This window comes from Triticum urartu, chromosome 2A (assembly GCF_056163025.1).
Source record: "Triticum urartu cultivar PI428250 chromosome 2A, HENAU_Tu73, whole genome shotgun sequence".
Lineage (NCBI taxonomy): Eukaryota > Viridiplantae > Streptophyta > Magnoliopsida > Poales > Poaceae > Triticum > Triticum urartu.
In genome coordinates, this window is record NC_141874.1 from 686,272,275 (window position 1) to 686,291,628 (window position 19,354).

The 19,354-nt window shown below is 38.8% G+C and overlaps 2 non-coding genes and 1 pseudogene across 2 annotated transcripts; all 3 read left to right on the forward strand.

The window, feature by feature from the left end:
- The first annotated feature begins 15,420 nt into the window (after positions 1–15,420).
- LOC125541875 (small nucleolar RNA R64/Z200 family) lies at positions 15,421–15,517 on the forward strand. The gene has a single exon (XR_007297715.2). It is a non-coding gene; the product is annotated as a small nucleolar RNA R64/Z200 family (small nucleolar RNA).
- Positions 15,518–15,601: 84 nt separating this feature from the next.
- LOC125541860 (small nucleolar RNA Z199) lies at positions 15,602–15,686 on the forward strand. Its single transcript, XR_007297702.1, has one exon. It is a non-coding gene; the product is annotated as a small nucleolar RNA Z199 (small nucleolar RNA).
- Positions 15,687–15,860: 174 nt separating this feature from the next.
- On the forward strand, positions 15,861–15,939 carry LOC125541862 (small nucleolar RNA Z199; annotated as a pseudogene).
- Positions 15,940–19,354: the final 3,415 nt, after the last annotated feature.

Sequence of the window (19,354 nt, forward strand, 5' to 3'; positions counted from 1 at the left end):
AATTTTGCAACAATTATTTGGTAGTTCCTTCACAAAAAAACCTCCTTTCGGGCACTCAGAAAATGAAAAATGGTTTTTTCGTCCAAAGAAAATGAAAACTTCCTTAGGCAACATTGTTTGCCATTCCAATATGCACCCTTGTGCACAATATGAGATCATTTGAACAAACTATGCCACGAATGTGGCCATAAGATTGATCATTTGGCTTGAAAGCCATGAATCTTCTAAGATGATAGCTCATTTATGAGAACACTTTTTTAAAATAATTGCCGTATTACAAGTTTGTTATTTTTCTTGGGAACTTGGCCACATATAATGACACAATGTGAAGGTTTCCCAATTTTTTGATTTTTTTTGAATTTTTTATGCCCGTTTCAAAATGCGGTCAAAACGCCGGGCTTGACCATTCCTAGCTAGTGGTTGAATCTTGGAAAACTTTTGGTGTTTCTCTGATTAAGTAGATACTTATGTACCTAGAAATTATTTTTGTAAAAAATAAATAGCAAACTATGAGGCAGCTGCAGTTCAAATTTGACCCACTTCCAACTGAATCGGCGGAAATTTGTCTTTTTCACGAGAGGTGGATCAAAACTTTTTACACCCAACCATTTTGTCAATTGTGCATTAAATATGTCCTAGTATTTTAGAAAATTGATTTGGTCCAATTTTGCAACAATTATTTGGTAGTTCCTTCACAAAAAAACCTCCTTTCGGGCACTCGGAAAATGAAAAATGGTTTTTTCGTCCAAAGAAAATGAAAACTTCCTTAGGCAACATTGTTTGCCATTCCAATATGCACCCTTGTGCACAATATGAGATCAATTGAACAAACTATGCCACGAATGTGGCCATAAGATTGATCATTTGGCTTGAAAGCCATGAATCTTCAGAGATGATACCTCATTTCTGAGAACATTTTTTTTAAAATAATTGCCGTATTACAAGTTTGTTATTTTTCTTGGGAACTTGGCCACATATAATGACACAATGTGAAGGTTTCCCAATTTTTAGAATTTTTTTGAATTTTTTATGCCTGTTTCAAAATGTGGTCAAAACGGCGGGCTTGACCGTTCCAAGCTAGTGGTTGAATCTTGGAAAACTTTTGGTGTTTCTCTGATTAAATAGATACTTATGTACCTATAAATGATTTTTGTAAAAAATAAATAGCAAACTATGAGGTAGCTGCAGTTCAAATTTGACCCGCTTCCAACTGAATCGGCGGAAATTTGTCTTTTTCACGAGAGGTGGATCAAAACTTTTTACACCCAACCATTTTGTCAATTGTGCATTAAATATGTCCTAGTATTTTAGAAAATTGATTTGGTCCAATTTTGCAACAATTATTTGGTAGTTCCTTCACAAAAAAACCTCCTTTCGGGCACTCAGAAAATGAAAAATGGTTTTTTCGTCCAAAGAAAATGAAAACTTCCTTAGGCAACATTGTTTGCCATTCCAATATGCACCCTTGTGCACAATATGAGATCATTTGAACAAACTATGCCACGAATGTGGCCATAAGATTGATCATTTGGCTTGAAAGCCATGAATCTTCAGAGATGATAGCTCATTTCTGAGAACACTTTTTTAAAATAATTGCCGTATTACAAGTTTGTTATTTTTCTTGGGAACTTGGCCACATATAATGACACAATGTGAAGGTTTCCCAATTTTTTGATTTTTTTTGAATTTTTTATGCCCGTTTCAAAATGCGGTCAAAACGCCGGGCTTGACCATTCCTAGCTAGTGGTTGAATCTTGGAAAACTTTTGGTGTTTCTCTGATTAAGTAGATACTTATGTACCTAGAAATTATTGTTGTAAAAAATAAATAGCAAACTATGAGGCAGCTGCAGTTCAAATTTGACCCGCTTCCAACTGAATCGACGGAAATTTGTCTTTTTCACGAGAGGTGGATCAAAACTTTTTACACCCAACCATTTTGTCAATTGTGAATTAAATATTTCCTAGTATTTTAGAAAATTGATTTGGTCCAATTTTGCAACAATTATTTGGTAGTTCCTTCACAAAAAAACCTCCTTTCGGGCACTCGGAAAATGAAAATTGGTTTTTTCGTCCAAAGAAAATGAAAACTTCCTTAGGCAACATTGTTTGCCATTCCAATATGCACCCTTGTGCACAATATGAGATCATTTGAACAAACTATGCCACGAATGTGGCCATAAGATTGATCATTTGGCTTGAAAGCCATGAATCTTCAGAGATGATAGCTCATTTCTGAGAACACTTTTTTAAAATAATTGTCGTATTACAAGTTTGTTATTTTTCTTGGGAACTTGGCCACATATAATGACACAATGTGAAGGTTTCCCAATTTCTTGATTTTTTTTTGAATTTTTTATGCCCGTTTCAAAATGCGGTCAAAACGGCGGGCTTGACCGTTCCTAGCTAGTGGTTGAATCTTGGAAAACTTTTGGTGTTTCTCTGATTAAATAGATACTTATGTACCTAGAAATGATTTTTGTAAAAAATAAATAGCAAACTATGAGGCAGCTGCAGTTCAAATTTGACCCGCTTCCAACTGAATCGGCGGAAATTTGTCTTTTTCACGAGAGGTGGATCAAAACTTTTTACACCCAACCATTTTGTCAATTGTGCATTAAATATGTCCTAGTATTTTAGAAAATTGATTTGGTGCAATTTTGCAACAATTATTTGGTAGTTCCTTCACAAAAAAACCTCCTTTCGGGCACTCGGAAAATGAAAAATGGTTTTTTCGTCCAAAGAAAATGAAAACTTCCTTAGGCAACATTGTTTGCCATTCCAATATGCACCCTTGTGCACAATATGAGATCATTTGAACAAACTATGCCACGAATGTGGCCATAAGATTGATCATTTGGCTTGAAAGCCATGAATCTTCAGAGATGATACCTCATTTCTGAGAACATTTTTTTTAAAATAATTGCCGTATTACAAGTTTGTTATTTTTCTTGGGAACTTGGCCACATATAATGACACAATGTGAAGGTTTCCCAATTTTTAGAATTTTTTTGAATTTTTTATGCCCGTTTCAAAATGCGGTCAAAACGGCGGGCTTGACCGTTCCAAGCTAGTGGTTGAATCTTGGAAAACTTTTGGTGTTTCTCTGATTAAATAGATACTTATGTACCTAGAAATGATTTTTGAAAAAAATAAATAGCAAACTATGAGGCAGCTGCAGTTCAAATTTGACCCGCTTCCAACTGAATCGGCGGAAATTTGTCTTTTTCACGAGAGGTGGATCAAAACTTTTTACACCCAACCATTTTGTCAATAGTGCATTAAATATGTCCTAGTATTTTAGAAAATTGATTTGGTGCAATTTTGCAACAATTATTTGGTAGTTCCTTCACAAAAAAACCTCCTTTCGGGCACTCAGAAAATGAAAAATGGTTTTTTCGTCCAAAGAAAATGAAAACTTCCTTAGGCAACATTGTTTTCCATTCCAATATGCACCCTTGTGCACAATATGAGATCATTTGAACAAACTATGCCACGAATGTGGCCATAAGATTGATCATTTGGCTTGAAAGCCATGAATCTTCTGAGATGATAGCTCATTTCTGAGAACACTTTTTTAAAATAATTGCCGTATTACAAGTTTGTTCTTTTTCTTGGGAACTTGGCCACATATAATGACACAATGTGAAGGTTTCCCAATTTTTTGATTTTTTTTGAATTTTTTATGCCCGTTTCAAAATGCGGTCAAAACGGCGGGCTTGACCATTCCTAGCTAGTGGTTGAATCTTGGAAAACTTTTGGTGTTTCTCTGATTAAGTAGATAATTATGTACCTAGAAATGATTTTTGTAAAAAATAAATAGTAAACTATGAGGCAGCTGCAGTTCAAATTTGACCCGCTTCCAACTGAATCGGCGGAAATTTGTCTTTTTCACGAGAGGTGGATCAAAACTTTTTACACCCAACCATTTTGTCAATTGTGCATTAAATATGTCCTAGTATTTTAGAAAATTGATTTTGTCCAATTTTGCAACAATTATTTGGTAGTTCCTTCACAAAAAAACCTCCTTTCGGGCACTCGGAAAATGAAAAATGGTTTTTTCGTCCAAAGAAAATGAAAACTTCCTTAGGCAACATTGTTTGCCATTCCAATATGCACCCTTGTGCACAATATGAGATCATTTGAATAAACTATGCCACGAATGTGGCCATAAGATTGATCATTTGGCTTGAAAGCCATGAATCTTCAGAGATGATAGCTCATTTCTGAGAACACTTTTTTAAAATAATTGTCGTATTACAAGTTTGTTATTTTTCATGGGAACTTGGCCACATATAATGACACAATGTGAAGGTTTCCCAATTTTCTGATTTTTTTTTGAATTTTTTATGCCCGTTTCAAAATGCGGTCAAAACGGCGGGCTTGACCGTTCCTAGCTAGTGGTTGAATCATGGAAAACTTTTGGTTTTTCTCTGATTAAATAGATACTTATGTACCTAGAAATGATTTTTGTAAAAAATAAATAGCAAACTATGAGGCAGCTGCAGTTCAAATTTGACCCGCTTCCAACTGAATCGGCGGAAATTTGTCTTTTTCACGAGAGGTGGATCAAAACTTTTTACACCCAACCATTTTGTCAATTGTGCATTAAATATGTCCTAGTATTTTAGAAAATTGATTTGGTGCAATTTTGCAACAATTATTTGGTAGTTCCTTCACAAAAAAACCTCCTTTCGGGCACTCGGAAAATGAAAAATGGTTTTTTCGTCCAAAGAAAATGAAAACTTCCTTAGGCAACATTGTTTGCCATTCCAATATGCACCCTTGTGCACAATATGAGATCATTTGAACAAACTATGCCACGAATGTGGCCATAAGATTGATCATTTGGCTTGAAAGCCATGAATCTTCAGAGATGATACCTCATTTCTGAGAACATTTTTTTTAAAATAATTGCCGTATTACAAGTTTGTTATTTTTCTTGGGAACTTGGCCACATATAATGACACAATGTGAAGGTTTCCCAATTTTTAGAATTTTTTTGAATTTTTTATGCCTGTTTTAAAATGCAGTCAAAACGGCGGGCTTGACTGTTCCAAGCTAGTGGTTGAATCTTGGAAAACTTTTGGTGTTTCTCTGATTAAATAGATACTTATGTACCTATAAATGATTTTTGTAAAAAATAAATAGCAAACTATGAGGTAGCTGCAGTTCAAATTTGACCCGCTTCCAACTTAATCGGCGGAAATTTGTCTTTTTCACGAGAGGTGGATCAAAACTTTTTACACCCAACCATTTTGTCAATTGTGCATTAAATATGTCCTAGTATTTTAGAAAATTGATTTGGTCCAATTTTGCAACAATTATTTGGTAGTTCCTTCACAAAAAAACCTCCTTTCGGGCACTCAGAAAATGAAAAATGGTTTTTTCGTCCAAAGAAAATGAAAACTTCCTTAGGCAACATTGTTTGCCATTCCAATATGCACCCTTGTGCACAATATGAGATCATTTGAACAAACTATGCCACGAATGTGGCCATAAGATTGATCATTTGGCTTGAAAGCCATGAATCTTCTGAGAAGATAGCTCATTTCTGAGAACACTTTTTTAAAATAGTTGCCGTATTACAAGTTTGTTATTTTTCTTGGGAACTTGGCCACATATAATGACACAACGTGAAGGTTTCCCAATTTTTTGATTTTTTTTGAATTTTTTATGCCCGTTTCAAAATGCGGTCAAAACGCCGGGCTTGACCATTCCTAGCTAGTGGTTGAATCTTGGAAAACTTTTGGTGTTTCTCTGATTAAGTAGATACTTATGTACCTAGAAATTATTTTTGTAATAAATAAATAGCAAACTATGAGGCAGCTGCAGTTCAAATTTGACCCGCTTCCAACTGAATCGGCGGAAATTTGTCTTTTTCACGAGAGGTGGATCAAAACTTTTTACACCCAACCATTTTGTCAATTGTGAATTAAATATGTCCTAGTATTTTAGAAAATTGATTTGGTCCAATTTTGCAACAATTATTTGGTAGTTCCTTCACAAAAAAACCTCCTTTCGGGCACTCGGAAAATGAAAATTGGTTTTTTCGTCCAAAGAAAATGAAAACTTCCTTAGGCAACATTGTTTGCCATTCCAATATGCACCCTTGTGCACAATATGAGATCATTTGAACAAACTATGCCACGAATGTGGCCATAAGATTGATCATTTGGCTTGAAAGCCATGAATCTTCAGAGATGATAGCTCATTTCTGAGAACACTTTTTTAAAATAATTGTCGTATTACAAGTTTGTTATTTTTCATGGGAACTTGGCCACATATAATGACACAATGTGAAGGTTTCCCAATTTTTTGATTTTTTTTTGAATTTTTTATGCCCGTTTCAAAATGCGGTCAAAACGGCGGGCTTGACCGTTCCTAGCTAGTGGTTGAATCTTGGAAAACTTTTGGTGTTTCTCTGATTAAATAGATACTTATGTACCTAGAAATGATTTTTGTAAAAAATAAATAGCAAACTATGAGGCAGCTGCAGTTCAAATTTGACCCGCTTCCAACTGAATCGGCGGAAATTTGTCTTTTTCATGAGAGGTGGATCAAAACTTTTTACACCCAACCATTTTGTCAATTGTGCATTAAATATGTCCTAGTATTTTAGAAAATTGATTTGGTGCAATTTTGCAACAATTATTTTGTAGTTCCTTCACAAAAAAACCTCCTTTCGGGCACTCGGAAAATGAAAAATGGTTTTTTCGTCCAAAGAAAATGAAAACTTCCTTAGGCAACATTGTTTGCCATTCCAATATGCACCCTTGTGCACAATATGAGATCATTTGAACAAACTATGCCACGAATGTGGCCATAAGATTGATCATTTGGCTTGTAAGCCATGAATCTTCAGAGATGATACCTCATTTCTGAGAACATTTTTTTTAAAATAATTGCCGTATTACAAGTTTGTTATTTTTCTTGGGAACTTGGCCACATATAATGACACAATGTGAAGGTTTCCCAATTTTTAGAATTTTTTTGAATTTTTTATGCCCGTTTCAAAATGCGGTCAAAACGGCGGGCTTGACCGTTCCAAGCTAGTGGTTGAATCTTGGAAAACTTTTGGTGTTTCTCTGATTAAATAGATACTTATGTACCTAGAAATGATTTTTGTAAAAAATAAATAGCAAACTATGAGGCAGCTGCAGTTCAAATTTGACCCGCTTCCAACTAAATCGGCGGAAATTTGTCTTTTTCACGAGAGGTGGATCAAAACTTTTTACACCCAACCATTTTGTCAATAGTGCATTAAATATGTCCTAGTATTTTAGAAAATTGATTTGGTGCAATTTTGCAACAATTATTTGGTAGTTCCTTCACAAAAAAACCTCCTTTCGGGCACTCAGAAAATGAAAAATGGTTTTTTCGTCCAAAGAAAATGAAAACTTCCTTAGGCAACATTGTTTGCCATTCCAATATGCACCCTTGTGCACAATATGAGATCATTTGAACAAACTATGCCACGAATGTGGCCATAAGATTGATCATTTGGCTTGAAAGCCATGAATCTTCAGAGATGATAGCTCATTTTTGAGAACACTTTTTTAAAATAATTGCCGTATTACAAGTTTGTTATTTTTCTTGGGAACTTGGCCACATATAATGACACAATGTGAAGGTTTCCCAATTTTTTGATTTTTTCTGAATTTTTTATGCCCGTTTCAAAATGCGGTAAAAACGGCGGGTTTGACCATTCCTAGCTAGTGGTTGAATCTTGGAAAACTTTTGGTGTTTCTCTGATTAAGTAGATACTTATGTACATAGAAATGATTTTTGTAAAAAATAAATAGCAAACTATGAGGCAGCTGCAGTTCAAATTTGACCCGCTTCCAGCTGAATCGGCGGAATTTGTCTTTTTCACGAGAGGTGGATCAAAACTTTTTACACCCAACCATTTTGTCAATTGTGCATTAAATATGTCCTAGTATTTTAGAAAATTGATTTGGTCCAATTTTGCAACAATTATTTGGTAGTTCCTTCACAAAAAAACCTCCTTTCGGGCACTCGGAAAATGAAAATTGGTTTTTTCGTCCAAAGAAAATGAAAACTTCCTTAGGCAACATTGTTTGCCATTCCAATATGCACCCTTGTGCACAATATGAGATCATTTGAACAAACTATGCCACGAATGTGGCCATAAGATTGATCATTTGGCTTGAAAGCCATGAATCTTCAGAGATGATAGCTCATTTCTGAGAACACTTTTTTAAAATAATTGTCGTATTACAAGTTTGTTATTTTTCTTGGGAACTTGGCCACATATAATGACACAATGTGAAGGTTTCCCAATTTTTTGATTTTTTTTTGAATTTTTTATGCCCGTTTCAAAATGCGGTCAAAACGGCGGGCTTGACCGTTCCTAGCTAGTGGTTGAATCTTGGAAAACTTTTGGTGTTTCTCTGATTAAATAGATACTTATGTACGTAGAAATGATTTTTGTAAAAAATAAATAGCAAACTATGAGGCAGCTGCAGTTCAAATTTGACCCGCTTCCAACTAAATTGGCGGAAATTTGTCTTTTTCACGAGAGGTGGATCAAAACTTTTTACACCCAACCATTTTGTCAATTGTGCATTAAATATGTCCTAGTATTTTAGAAAATTGATTTGGTGCAATTTTGCAACAATTATTTGGTAGTTCCTTCACAAAAAAACCTCCTTTCGGGCACTCGGATAATGAAAAATGGTTTTTTCGTCCAAAGAAAATGAAAACTTCCTTAGGCAACATTGTTTGCCATTCCAATATGCACCCTTGTGCATAATATGAGATCATTTGAACAAACTATGCCACGAATGTGGCCATAAGATTGATCATTTGGCTTGAAAGCCATGAATCTTCAGAGATGATACCTCATTTCTGAGAACATTTTTTTTAAAATAATTGCCGTATTACAAGTTTGTTATTTTTCTTGGGAACTTGGCCACATATAATGACACAATGTGAAGGTTTCCCAATTTTTAGAATTTTTTTGAATTTTTTATGCCTGTTTCAAAATGCGGTCAAAACGGCGGGCTTGACCGTTCCAAGCTAGTGGTTGAATCTTGGAAAACTTTTGGTGTTTCTCTGATTAAATAGATACTTATGTACCTATAAATCATTTTTGTAAAAAATAAATAGCAAACTATGAGGTAGCTGCAGTTCAAATTTGACCCGCTTCCAACTGAATCGGCGGAAATTTGTCTTTTTCACGAGAGGTGGATCAAAACTTTTTACACCCAACCATTTTGTCAATTGTGCATTAAATATGTCCTAGTATTTTAGAAAATTGATTTGGTCCAATTTTGCAACAATTATTTGGTAGTTCCTTCACAAAAAAACCTCCTTTCGGGCACTCGGAAAATGAAAATTGGTTTTTTCGTCCAAAGAAAATGAAAACTTCCTTAGGCAACATTGTTTGCCATTCCAATATGCACCCTTGTGCACAATATGAGATCATTTGAACAAACTATGCCACGAATGTGGCCATAAGATTGATCATTTGGCTTGAAAGCCATGAATCTTCAGAGATGATAGCTTATTTCTGAGAACACTTTCTTAAAATAATTCTCGTATTACAAGTTTGTTATTTTTCTTGGGAACTTGGCCACATATAATGACACAATGTGAAGGTTTCCCAATTTTTTGATTTTTTTTTGAATTTTTTATGCCCGTTTCAAAATGCGGTCAAAACGGCGGGCTTGACCGTTCCTAGCTAGTGGTTGAATCTTGGAAAACTTTTGGTGTTTCTCTGATTAAATAGATACTTATGTACGTAGAAATGATTTTTGTAAAAAATAAATAGCAAACTATGAGGCAGCTGCAGTTCAAATTTGACCCGCTTCCAACTAAATCGGCGGAAATTTGTCTTTTTCACGAGAGGTGGATCAAAACTTTTTACACCCAACCATTTTGTCAATTGTGCATTAAATATGTCCTAGTATTTTAGAAAATTGATTTGGTGCAATTTTGCAACAATTATTTGGTAGTCCCTTCACAAAAAAACCTCCTTTCGGGCACTCGGATAATGAAAAATGGTTTTTTCGTCCAAAGAAAATGAAAACTTCCTTCGGCAACATTGTTTGCCATTCCAATATGCACCCTTGTGCATAATATGAGATCATTTGAACAAACTATGCCACGAATGTGGCCATAAGATTGATCATTTGGCTTGAAAGCCATGAATCTTCAGAGATGATACCTCATTTCTGAGAACATTTTTTTTAAAATAATTGCCGTATTACAAGTTTGTTATTTTTCTTGGGAACTTGGCCACATATAATGACACAATGTGAAGGTTTCCCAATTTTTAGAATTTTTTTGAATTTTTTATGCCTGTTTCAAAATGCGGTCAAAACGGCGGGCTTGACCGTTCCAAGCTAGTGGTTGAATCTTGGAAAACTTTTGGTGTTTCTCTGATTAAATAGATACTTATGTACCTATAAATCATTTTTGTAAAAAATAAATAGCAAACTATGAGGTAGCTGCAGTTCAAATTTGACCCGCTTCCAACTGAATCGGCGGAAATTTGTCTTTTTCACGAGAGGTGGATCAAAACTTTTTACACCCAACCATTTTGTCAATTGTGCATTAAATATGTCCTAGTATTTTAGAAAATTGATTTGGTCCAATTTTGCAACAATTATTTGGTAGTTCCTTCACAAAAAAACCTCCTTTCGGGCACTCAGAAAATGAAAAATGGTTTTTTCGTCCAAAGAAAATGAAAACTTCCTTAGGCAACATTGTTTGCCATTCCAATATGCACCCTTGTGCACAATATGAGATCATTTGAACAAACTATGCCACGAATGTGGCCATAAGATTGATCATTTGGCTTGAAAGCCATGAATCTTCAGAGATGATACCTCATTTCTGAGAACACTTTTTTAAAATAATTGCCGTATTACAAGTTTGTTATTTTTCTTGGGAACTTGGCCACATATAATGACACAATGTGAAGGTTTCCCAATTTTTTGATTTTTTCTGAATTTTTTATGCCCGTTTCAAAATGCGGTCAAAACGGCGGGCTTGACCATTCCTAGCTAGTGGTTGAATCTTGGAAAACTTTTGGTGTTTCTCTGATTAAGTAGATACTTATGTACATAGAAATGATTTTTGTAAAAAATAAATAGCAAACTATGAGGCAGCTGCAGTTCAAATTTCACCCGCTTCCAGCTGAATCGGCGGAAATTTGTCTTTTTCACGAGAGGTGGATCAAAACTTTTTACACCCAACCATTTTGTCAATTGTGCATTAAATATGTCCTAGTATTTTAGAAAATTGATTTGGTCCAATTTTGCAACAATTATTTGGTAGTTCCTTCACAAAAAAACCTCCTTTCGGGCACTCGGAAAATGAAAATTGGTTTTTTCGTCCAAAGAAAATGAAAACTTCCTTAGGCAACATTGTTTGCCATTCCAATATGCACCCTTGTGCACAATATGAGATCATTTGAACAAACTATGCCACGAATGTGGCCATAAGATTGATCATTTGGCTTGAAAGCCATGAATCTTCAGAGATGATAGCTCATTTCTGAGAACACTTTTTTAAAATAATTGTCGTATTACAAGTTTGTTATTTTTGTTGGGAACTTGGCCACATATAATGACACAATGTGAAGGTTTCCCAATTTTTTGATTTTTTTTTGAATTTTTTATGCCCGTTTCAAAATGCGGTCAAAACGGCGGGCTTGACCGTTCCTAGCTAGTGGTTGAATCTTGGAAAAATTTTGGTGTTTCTCTGATTAAATAGATACTTATGTACCTAGAAATGATTTTTGTAAAAAATAAATAGCAAACTATGAGGCAGCTGCAGTTCAAATTTGACCCGCTTCCAACTGAATCGGCGGAAATTTGTCTTTTTCACGAGAGGTGGATCAAAACTTTTTACACCCAACCATTTTGTCAATTGTGCATTAAATATGTCCTAGTATTTTAGAAAATTGATTTGGTGCAATTTTGCAACAATTATTTGGTAGTTCCTTCACAAAAAAACCTCCTTTCGGGCACTCGGAAAATGAAAAATGGTTTTTTCGTCCAAAGAAAATGAAAACTTCCTTAGGCAACATTGTTTTCCATTCCAATATGCACCCTTGTGCACAATATGAGATCATTTGAACAAACTATGCCACGAATGTGGCCATAAGATTGATCATTTGGCTTGAAAGCCATGAATCTTCAGAGATGATAGCTCATTTCTGAGAACACATTTTTAAAATAATTGCCGTATCACAAGTTTGTTATTTTTCTTGGGAACTTGGCCACATATAATGACACAATGTGAAGGTTTCCCAATTTTTTGATTTTTTTTGAATTTTTTATGCCCGTTTCAAAATGCGGTCAAAACGACGGGCTTGACCGTTCCTAGCTAGTGGTTGAATCTTGGAAAACTTTTGGTGTTTCTTTGATTAAATAGATACTTATGTACCTAGAAATGATTTGTAAAATATAAATAGCAAACTATGAGGCAGCTGCAGTTCAAATTTGACCCGCTTCCAGCTGAATCGGCGGAAATTTGTCTTTTTCACGAGAGGTGGATCAAAACTTTTTACACCCAACCATTTTGTCAATTGTATATTAAATATGGACTAGTATTTTAGAAAATTGATGGAGTCCAATTTTGCAACAATTATTTGGTAGGTTCTTTAAAAAAACCTATTTTTGCCACTCGGAAAATGATTAAAAATAGCTACAAAGATCAGAAATGCATACAGATTAGTCCTTATCCATGAAATGTGGTCTAACTCTAGTGAAAATTTGTGTGATGCCCTTTTGCAATATATTTTTGATAGCTACTTCACAAAATCAATGAATTTTTAGTACTTGGAAACTACTTAAATCAATGGTTTTTCCAAACCAATCAAAACTCTTCCCACGGATCGATGATATGGCGCCCATCCATCCATCCATCCATCTCTCCATCCCACATCCATCCATCCATCTATCTACAGAAAAAAAGAAAAAAACTGAAAAGGAGATACCCCACCCGCAGCCCAAACCCTAGCTCTGATCCCCCATCTCCTCGCCGCCGCCGCCGCCCCCTCCCAAACCAGTCCTCCGCCTCATCCCCCTCCTCTCCCTGATCCCATCCCTCCCACATCGCTGGCGCCACCGATCCAAACCTCGCCGGCCGGTGGCCTTTCCCTCTCTTCCCACCTTAGGCAGAGCCACCACCCACCCATCTCTCTCTCCTCCCACCTCAGGCAACCCCTCTTTCGCTCGTCTCTCCCTCTCCCATGCACCACTCCTATCTGCCACAACCACCTACGGATCCCGCTTGATTCCGGCATCCTCCGGCGTCGCCAAGCCTACCCACAGCTTCCTCTCGCTGCACTCCCTCTTCACCACCGCGTCGATTTGCTTTACCCCGCTTCATGTGGTCGCCCGCATCACTTCCTCCCGCTAGGGTTTCGGTGGTGGTGTGGACCTCTTCGTTGCGCACGGCTGAGATGAACATCCTCGGCGGTGGTGGCGGTGCGCGTGAGATCCTCCTACAAGGCCGCCGCCGGATCAGCTCCTCTCCGCCGGTGGATCCTCGCCTCTCCGACAAGGCCGCCACCGGACCCCCTCCTCTTCGACAGCAACGCCTCCGGATCCGCTCGTCCTCGACAACCATGGCACCGAGGAGCACCAGGAGCTTCGGATCAGGTAACTTATTATCTCCCTCTCTCCCTCCCGCAGGGCATGGAAGCAGTACCTACTTTGGATCAGGGCTTTACATATAACTCTGATGCAGCCGACTTCCATTTTGCGATATAACTAATCATGCTGTTTTCTGTTCTTGTTGTGTAGTGTGCCAAGCTCAGTTTGGTCCTTGCCAGTGAGCCTGCTATTCAGTACCTCGGTTTCTTATGTTCAGTGTTTTTTTAGCTCTCCCGCTCATGGTGCGTGAATTTTCTTTGCGATTTAAGGACCTCAACTGCCCAAGAAGATCCATGCTCTCGCGTCCTTCAAGGAATACACCTTTGCTGCATACGGAACCGATATCGCGGTTTTTAAACAGACCGATCTGGTAAGGGAATTGTTGTGTTTAGGATAGCTGAATTAATCTTATCAGTCATGTTAGCTATTAGCAGTCAAGGCCTTGCGTGCTGATGATTCATTGCTGTAACAGTTGGGCATTGATCCATTTTGAAAGTAGTCTTAAGTGTTGATTCATTGCTGGAACAGTTGGGCATTATTCCATTTTGAAAGTAGTCTGTCTAAGTGATGATTCATTGTTTGGTGCCTGCTGAATGAAATTATTATCGGCTACTTATTCCAAACTTCCAGAATTGAGTTCCTGACCAGAAAATACCTTTGTATCAGATGTACTTGTAGATCTCTTGTGAAATCAGATGTTGATTGTGGATTAATAGGTGCACTTGTAATGTTCTGCGAAACAGCATGTTTGATTGTGTGGTTAAACAAAAAAAGATAAATTGTGGGAACTTTTAGTTTCTATATTAGCTCCTTTTCCTTATTTTTACAGCACATAAAAACAAACTTGTTGTGCCTGGGTTTGTGGATCTTAAAAAAAATCACCTATGCTTTCCTTGCTCATACAAAACGCCCAACTGTAGTTCTTGTAAATACAAGCGTGCATACCATCGGCACCTTAACCAAAAAGAAAAGGCTCTAGCCACTTCTTATGACAAGAAAAATAGAAGTGACCCTAAATTTAAACATATTCCTCTTTACTGAAAACTCATTGTTCTTTTCTAAACAATTGCAAAAGTTGAGCAGTGGAACTGATTATATAAATTTTATATTGTCTTGGTAGCTTCGCTCGTGTCTGCCACTGATTGGTTTCTGCTTAACCCATGTGCAGAGGACGTGTATAAGAATCTGAAGAAGAACGGCAGCGGGGGGCAGGAGCCGGAGGCGACCGGCGTGACGCCGGCTGTGTACGGCGGCGACCACAAGCTCTCCGGTGAGTCGGCTCCATCTTCTAGCCCTAGCGCCCTATTTTCTGCTCCTATATTATGCTCTGTTGGCTTAGAACACTGGCAGCAGTAGCCTACCATGTATATGTACTAAACAGCAGGATTTCAATCACCTTTTGTACACTAGCAGCTTGCTTACATAGTTGTCACGTTTGCTTGTGGTAGCCATTATGTGGCTGAATCATGTCTGTGTCTACTAATCATCAGTTAATAGCATTTGGCTTCTTTGTGATGGCCTGGGACTATTTTTATGGTGATGTGGATATACTTTCTGATTTAAAGTTACTAATATGTGGTCTGGTGTCATATTATGGTATAATATTCTTTGTTTTGACTCTTTCTCTGGTGCGAGGAAAGTTGTGAGTAGACATCAACGATGCCTACTTGCTTGGCTGCTACAATGATGCATGCGTCGGTCAAGCAAGCACACATGCATATACGTACATGTTGGGATAGTAGCAGATATTCCCTCTGTTCCTGCTATATGCCTACTTGCTTGGTTTGCAAAATGCTGTGGTGAATCATGAAATCTACAACGTATGTCAGACTTTAGAGATGCCATTTGGCATTGATGAGAAGATATTTCATATTCTGAGCAATAATGTTTGCATTTCATACCGATAGTTGCCAAACTATAAATTGTTATAGCCTTTTTTCTTGCTTTCCATGCATGCTTATATGTTTGAGGGTCAAGTGATGAGGAATAAACCATCAACAATATGATGGAGCTATGCTGCTTTGATTCTTAGTATTTAAGTCTCTGATGATACCTCAACACCCTGATATGTTTGTGGCTTTCTATGATGTCCACATACTGAAGGAAGTCCTACTATCTTCACAACAAATATAATTTTTCTTGAACGAGTTTATAAATTGAACTATCTCCACAACAAAGATACTTACCATTTGTAGTTCCAATCTAAAATGTTGCCTGATTTCATTTGTGGTTCAAGTGATGATGAGAAACTGCAACAACATGACAGGAGTTACCTTCCTGTGATTCGTAGTTTAAAGTCTGATGATTTCTTACCTTCAATTAACCGTTGTCTTGTGAAATGCGCTCACGTTCTTGTTTTCTTATGAATTGCTTGATGCAATTTCTAAGTCTGGTGTTCTTGAATAAATTGCAGCAATATGACAGGACCATGTTTTGTACTAGTTTTCTGTTTGATTTCTCTATCCAAAATTTTCCTTTGCCTTCTGTTTTGCAATCTTGTTTCACTTTTCTTCTCTGACTTCTACCATGATCATTTCCGAATGTGTTGTCTTAACTACCAATGATCACTTCTTTTGATCATGATCATGGCTGTTACCTCACCATGCCATTTACTAGCTATTACCATCAAGGAAACTCGAAGTATTTAATAACCAGAAAGCTTATGGTTTGGTCGGATTAAGGATGTAAAGAAAACGAATTTTGTCGCTATTGAGAATTGTATTTGTTGTTGACAATGCTGCGTACATAGAATACCTAATTGTCTTATGTAACTTAATTTCCTTGCATTTTCAACTCTGATTTTGAATGACTAAAGTTACTCCCATGAACAATTTTGCTAAACATTTATCACATCTTGGATCTGCTCTACTGCTTACATTAGTGTTGCCATTCAAGTTGTTTGGTTCTGGTCTCACCAGCAGTACAATCTAATGCTGCTTTATGTTCACTCTCTTACAGGAGCTCCCTGCCTATTCTTTCTGGAGTGTGAAGCCGTGAAGCCAAGCAAGCTGTGAAGCCCTATTTAGCAAAGAGTTTTTGATCTGTCTGACTGTAAATTGTAATATTGTAACAGATTGGAAAAGACTAATGTAGTGTTATTTGATGAATTATATTTGTCCTGTCCTATTTGAAATAGTGATTATGTATGATAAAAATATATGAAATGGAAACATGACCAGTGGGACCAATTTATGTCCCACTTATGAATATAATCTGAGAAATTCTGAAATTTTTGACATGTGGGACCACCATCAGACTAGTGGGACCATCTCTAAAATAAATGATTGAAACATAGAAAATCAATTGATGGTAAGAAGGCCACGGCCCAACAATAAAAAAGGCTACAATAATGGGCTTGGCCCATGAACCCAATCAAAATTTGATGGAAAAAACACAAATAGGCTAAATTAATGGGCTCGGCCCATGTAAAATGCCGAATCGGACCGGGCTGAATCTTGTGCCACATCAGCTTGCCACGCTGGATGCCTACGTGGCCTGGGGAGGTTGCTAGTGACCAAAACGCCACAGTAGATATATTTTGGTCATAAACGTCTACGACCTTCTCACAGAGAAGGTCGCTATAGTCAGTTTACGACCGCCAGCTTTTGACCTTCTGTTTTTGGTCACAAAAAGGTCGTAAATGGAAATTTGTGACCTTTCAGTGACCAATAGTCAAGGTCACAAGTTGACATATTTCTTGTAGTGAGTGTCCGGGGGAGTTGAGCTCCGAGGTGTTGTCATCACAATTTTATCCTTGCAGTTCTGGAATACCTGAGTTTAGCTTCACCGACATCGAAAATCTCTTTTATGTAGTTGTTGGTGAGATAACCTCGACGCCACCCAGTACTTGGGTGGGAGTTCGGGAGTATTGCCATAACTCGTATAACGGATGCTCTTCGAAGGTTGAGGTAGACGATTTCCGAAGGTTTCTTGGTTATGTGTTGAAGGATGGATACAGCTGGATGTAGGATTTGCTAGTTTTGGGTGAGATATTATGCTTCCCCTGTATCCCCAACACCTGATTGCATAACTGGGAAAGTTTCGGGAGTTTATAAGTGGGAATTCAAGTAGATCTTAGGATATCTTTCCGACGAATGTATGATATGAAATTGGGGTTCGACGTCTAGTGGTCCGCCTATCCACGGTTGGTTTTATAGTGGTCTCGTTGTGTCTTAAAGAGTCCTTGGCTATGCCGACTCGGGGACGCTTCATATGTCATGTGCACTGCCTTGTACATGATGGTGCTGTACGATCGAGCCTGTGTTGGCCCCACCATGAAAACTTCGGATGAAATCTCTATCATATGTTTGTTCCGGCTTATTCCGCAAGCCAATCTTATGTTTTGTTTTGAGTTGTGGTATTTGAGTTGCTTCGAAGTCAAATGTTGATTCCATACCTTCCCCAAGCGGTGTTCTCATACTCCGATGTGAATACTAATCCTTCTTGATAATCGAGATTGTCATGTCAATCCTTTTCACCGGTGTGTTTCTCTTCAAGTGGATCCGATCTTTTAAACATCCACAAGATCCAATCTCAGCTTTCTCAACGGTGCTCGTTTCATGCATCCCAAGCTTCGGGGACTACTGTCGGAGTAATGGGCCGCGGGTAGGCCAACCCGAGCCCCAGAACCTTCCAAAACATCAGGGCAGGTTGCGCCCCTCAAGACCCCAGGACGAAGAGCCGCCTCCTGGGGAGTCGATGGCAAGACGGCCGACTGCCCGCACACGGCCGAGTCCCAGGGATGACTTCCAGAGAAGCCGGCTTTGGGGAGTCGGCCTGCGACTCGAACAAACCCCATGACCTCATCAAAGGGGACGAGGCAGGGGCGTGGCCACAGTTAAGCCCACCCCCGCCCCTCACCAAGGGCAGGCATGGCCACAGCACGCCGTACCCTGGAAGATCTCCGTCCGGCGTGGCACTGTTGCCATGCCAGCCCTGACATCAGCACCACAGGGCCGAATCCTGCACCCACGACGGCTTGTTTGTACGGCCTGGAGGCAGCAGGCCCCACCAATCAGTGAGACCTCGGGAGACGGCAGGAGAACCACCAGTCGAACCCGTCAGGAGTCGGCCCGGGGGAGTCGGCCGAGCCCTCCCCCGAGGCCCACACGCCATTAATCAAGATGTGATGGGGAGAGGCAACAGTGATTGCCCGCCAGGCGGCGGGGCTGTTGCCATGACCTCATGATCAAGCCCGCGTCATCAGAAGCACGGCTACAGTAAGCAGCAGCCGGCAAGACCCGCCCGCGGCGAACGCGGGCTGTCGGCTCCGTACCAGGCCAGTCGGTGGGGCCCGCCAGTCGGCAGGCCCCAGCGGTCGGCAGAGAAGATGGAGGCCAGAGACACTGACGGCTGGGCATGCGCCCAGCCGGATTACCATTGTACCCCTGGGGGTAGGCCTATATAAACCCCCCAGGGCACCCATGCAATGGGTTGGAACTCATTAGCTCTAGACCAGATCATATAGAAGGGAGAGAGCTAGCCTTGCCCTCTCCTACCACCAGAAAACAGCTCAAGGAGCAACCGTGTAAACACTTTGGCCATAGTGATCATGCGGAGACCCCGCAGAGCAGCAGTAGGGGTATTATCTCCCCGGAGAGCCCCGAAGCTGGGTAAGATTCGCCGGCGTGCATGTCTTCGCCTCATCCCGTTTCCAGGCACCGGCGACGTTCTACTCGCCCCCACCATGATAAGCCATCTGTTGGCATATGTCGCACCAAAC